The sequence below is a fragment of the Marmota marmota genome, unplaced genomic scaffold, assembly GCF_001458135.2.
Source record: "Marmota marmota marmota unplaced genomic scaffold, marMar, whole genome shotgun sequence".
Taxonomy (NCBI): domain Eukaryota; kingdom Metazoa; phylum Chordata; class Mammalia; order Rodentia; family Sciuridae; genus Marmota; species Marmota marmota.
Genome location: NW_026000223.1, coordinates 3,053,964 through 3,059,052, shown reverse-complemented (window position 1 = coordinate 3,059,052; position 5,089 = coordinate 3,053,964). Strand labels below are relative to the sequence as shown.

The following is a 5,089-nucleotide window of genomic DNA, read 5'->3' as shown; positions in this document are numbered from 1 at the left end:
ACAGTTTACTCTAAAGCTTGTTCAATGCTCAAAAATCCTGTTTTTTTTTTTTCCTGATCACATGGGAAGATATTATTTCCCATTTTTTTTTTGAGTGTGTGTGTGTGTGTGCGCTAAATTGGGACGTGATTGGATTCTGGAAATGTGTACAGAATTTATGTATATCTGTTTGGCACAGTCATAAAATCCTCTACTCTTTACTTCCTTCATCTGCTGACTAGATTATCCTAGGATTACCTTCAATTTGTGAAATGGCCCAGCCAGAACAGAAGCCCATGAGTCACTAAGTCAGAATTTGCAAAGGAACCACTTCAGAGAATCACAAAACCAGGTATTTGCATTGGAATTGAATTAAAAGCATTTTTGAGCCCATAAGATTTTGAGTCATTGTGATAGAAGGTAGCCTATCGTATGTAGACATTTGTATGCTGAGGTATGTCACTTTCATAACAACAAATGTATGACATGTGGAACTCACTTAGTAATTGTTCAATGGTCAGTAAGGAAACAAACTAACCACTAGACAAATGGTAATCTTTTTATGCAGTGGCAAAACATTTGGTAGAGCTTTTTCATGTAAATAGTTGGAAAGTAGAATATGTACCAACTGAAATTGAACTCTAGGAAGAAGAAATGGCAAACAGAACTTTAGTGGTATGGGGTTTTCACTGGCTCTTTGGCAGTACAGGAATACGTTAAGTGTGGTCCACTAATGAGTTGAGGGCAAGTGGACAGACAAGATTCAGAAAGGCTCTCTTTTTCACTGGCTCTTTGGCCAGTGAAAAAGCTTGGGAAACAGTTTACTTTGCAAGAATAAATATAAGGGAATACAAAGAACTGGAAATTCAGATTTTTCAGTTATGAAAAAACGGACTGTTTCTAGAATGCAAATGATGAAAAATGGAGCTAACAAGGAAAGAGAACGAAAAGAGAAATGTAGAGAAGGAAGCAAGCAAACAAGGAACTTTAAGCACAAATAGACCAGTAAATCTTTTCAGGTGAGTAAAGTGATTCACACACACACACACACACACACACACACACACACAGAAATCTATCTCTGGGTAAGTTATTCTAATTCAGAAGCTTTACTCTTAAGGTAGTTATTATTAAATTGAAGAGGTTATTGTGGTGGCAAGGAAGCGAGAAATAAAATATATTTTAAAATTATGTCTAAGAAAGATCTTTAAATGTGGTTTCTGGCACATACAACTACCAGAAAGCAACATGATCAGAAGTTTATTCAGTTTTTGAGGAAGTTTTACTTCCAAATAGACAATAAATTAATCAAACAGATAAAATAACCCAGTTTTGATCATTTCAGAGTTCAAACAACCACTGGAACATCAAATTTCCATAAGCATGAGGCTGGCTTTCAAGGATCCCAAAAGGTGTGTTTCCCTCTCCCACTTCACCCATGGACAAGGTGGAGCTCTCAGAGGATGGAGCCAGTTTGCAAACAACAATGGGCAAGATCATTCCTCCCTGGCAGCCTTAGCAAAACCAAAAAATCAAGTGACTTTTCCTACCACCATGTGAAGGGCTCTTTACATTTTCTGCTTACTTTAAAGGACTTCAGAATGGCTGAAGTCTATTGATGTCTGGGCTTTCCCCACTTGTTCTCTTTGTAAAGGGAAGTGTGGTTTGCAGCCTCTTTCACTGTTGCATGCTGGCTGTGTGGGCAGTGATGGTAGACAGATCTTTTTAGTTCATATATTACCAGAATGTTAGAAGCCAATCAAACCTTGATAGAAGAACTATGCATCATCTAGAGATCCTGGACTCTGAATTGGGTATGGCTTTGAATTACCCTTATAGGTGAGGGGAAGAGGAAGAATGGGCTGAAAATTGGATGACCAGAAAGAATTCTGTAGCAGAGATAGGATAGAGTTCCAGAAACTGTATCTCTTCTTCCTGAGCACACAAGAATACTACATTGCCTATTTTCCTTGAAATCAGATTAAAATCACGAGATTAACTTCTGGTCAATGATATATATGTTTTGGAAATGATGTATTCATTTCCAGGATTGGTCACAAAACCCTTTATTCAAGTCTCTGTTCTCTTTACCCTTTATCTGCTGGCCAAAGATGTCAAAAGGAGCTAGAAGCCAGAAGACAGAAACATCCTGGGATCCTGAGGTGATGTTTGGAGGAGAACCGCCCAGGAAGAGCATCTGAACAGGACTGTCCACCCTGAATTTTTTTCTGTTTTTCTTTTTCCTTTATTCCTTTCTTTTTTAAAAAATATATTTTTTAGTTATAGTAGGAGACAATACCTTTATTTTATTTATTTATTTTTTATGTGATGCTGAGGATTGAACTCAGGGCTTCGCATGTGCTAGGTGTGCATGCTACTCTGAGCCACAACCTCAGCCCTACCCTGAAATTTTAATAAGTGTTAAAACAATCAATTGCAAGGCTATTAGACTGAGAGCTCTGGACCTTGGGCTCCCACTTAAGCAAAGAAAAATCTTATACAATGCAAACAGTAAAATAAAGTTTAAGCTTAATCAAGCAGAAACTACCAACTAACTTCTAATTAAGGACTTTCTGTTTTAAGCAATCAAATATATTTTCTTGTTCTTCCTTTTGTGAATACATCATAAAAGTTTCTGTTCTTACCTGTTCCCCTAGTGAAGTGTGGAACCACCAGCAGCCTGGTACTTCTCAATTGATGAATCACTGAATATTCAACAAAAATCGTGCTGGGGAGGAATACTGCCCAAATTATATTGTTATATTATGTGCATGTATGAATATGAAATGACAAATCCCATCATTATGTGCAACTATAGTGCACCAATAAAAAATGTGGAAAACATATAATATCCCCAAGTTTATCTTTTAACATAAGCAAGAAAATTCTTTGATAATACAATTTTGGGGATGGTAGTTTCAGCAGTTGCTGTCTCCTGAATAATAAACCACATCATAGATGGCAGTGATGGAGGAATCACGTCAAATGGCATCTTTTTTTTCCCTAAAGATGGAGCAAACACTGTTTTACATTCTGATCCAAGAATAACTGAACTCTAAACAGATTCAAAATACTAAATGAGATATATAAGGAGGATTAATGTTGGTAAGGGTTTGGGAATTTATCTTAGTTGTTGAGTACTGAGATTTCAAGAGAGATACCTAAAGAAGGGTGAACATGAAAATAAATCAACAAGTTTTCCACATTAATGTAAATTATTAAGAAAATAATTTTATGTAGATGCAGTGGTGCACACCTGTACAGCAGCTTGGGAGGCTGAGGGAGAATGATCAGAAATTCAATGTCAGCGTCAGCAATTTTATGAAGCCCTAAGCAACTTATTGAGATTCTGACTCAAAATAAAAAATGAAAAAGGGTTGGGGATATGACTCAGTGGTTAAGCACCCATGGTATAAAAAAAAATAGCAGAAAATAATTTTATCTACTAGAAGAAGAGAAGAAGATGACACATTTGTCAGAGTTGTTGGGTTCAAGGATAGCCTTCTCTTTCTAGGGTTCAGCAGAATTCTTTTCACATGGGCTGAACTCTGAAGCATGTTTATGGTGAATATTATTCACTGAGAAATGACCACTGGAATATTGTGTGTGCGTGTGTATGTGTGTGTGTGTGTGTGTGTGTGTGTGTGTGTGTTACCTCAAGGTCTGCTACTTTCATGACAGGGATATTTTTGAATCTTGATTGGAATAGTCCATGAAAATGTTGCAATTTCAGAATTGAGGGAGCAGAGGCAGCTACAAAAGACCTTGGGGGGCAAGTATTGGTAGTACAAATCCTATAAGTTATTTATCTTGTCAACACTGCATAAATACCCAAGGCTCCAGATGACATTTGCAGAGTGTGGAGAGCATACAAAATCTTCACATCTTACATGTGATTATTAACTGTACCTAGGGAAAGAAAGATCTTTTACCAAGAAATAAAATAAATTTTAGATGAGATGTTTTCCTGGAAATATTCATCAGTAGAGGAAGCAAGAATTAATTCCCCAATATAAGTAACCAGGGATAAGAAAAAAAATAAAAACCTCTCCTTCCACTTTATCTGGAATCTAAATAATCAGATTTTCCTCCTCCTCCTCCTCCATTGGAGGAGGATGACCTTATGTTGTCAAACCAATGGTCTACTTTCAGTCATTTTATTTGATCTTCCAGAAACTTCAACATAGTGTTTACTGTCCTTTACTTGAAATAGCTTCTCTTTTGGATTCCAACGCATATTACTCACCTGGGGTCTTCATGTCCATCCTTGTGCTCCTTCTTACTCTCCTTTGATGGTTTCTCCTCATGTCCCTGACATCTACATTAATGTTAGTGTTCCCCTAGACTTACATTTGGGATCTTTCCTCCTTTCTATTTACACTCATGCATTTGATAACTTCACCTTCTCTCTTGGTTGTAAATACCATCCATATGCTTCTGATTTCCAAATTTATATATTGTGACTGTACGTTTTCTTTGAACTCTAAACTCATATATTAAAATGCCTACTGGATACCTTATGTCTATTTTTTTTTTAAACAGTCATCTTAAAATTTACTCCTGATATTCCTCTGCCAAGGCTCTTCTTATGAGCTCTTTCTATATCCATAAATTACAATTCAGTCTTTCTAGTGGCTTAAGCCAAAGGCCTCAGTATGACTCTTAATTCATCTCTCACACCTCGCTTTGTATGAAAGAATGTCTTACAACATATATCCTTCAATGTATATTTTTAAAGCATATCCAGAATACAACTATTTTTCACTTCTGCTTCTGGCTATGATGAGCTAGCGTTTAGCCAAACAATTCTTATTCAAGATACTAGAAAGTCTGGATAAGATATGAAACAAAATAAATTTGAAGGCATCAGAGAGCTATGTAAGCAGCCAGGCTTTGAATAGCTCAGAGTTCAGAAAGAAGAGAATTTACTGAGCAGGTTCAAAATTTAATGCCATCATTCTTCTCATTTGTTGAATCATAAGCTGTATGGTATACAAAGCTAAGAAGCTCAGCAGGAAGTGGTAGGTAAAAGGCAAAAAATTTGATTAGAGCATCCTCTGTCTCATGGGGGAGAGGCATATATTGAACTTTAGGAATGATAATATAAAGA

General features: G+C 36.5%; 1 long non-coding RNA gene across 1 annotated transcript; it reads left to right on the top strand.

Annotated features, from left to right (window-relative positions):
* The first annotated feature begins 216 nt into the window (after positions 1-216).
* On the top strand, positions 217-2,313 carry LOC107155370. The gene is made up of 3 exons (XR_001505176.2): positions 217-331; positions 1,325-1,391; positions 2,091-2,313. It is a non-coding gene; the product is annotated as an uncharacterized LOC107155370 (long non-coding RNA).
* Positions 2,314-5,089: the final 2,776 nt, after the last annotated feature.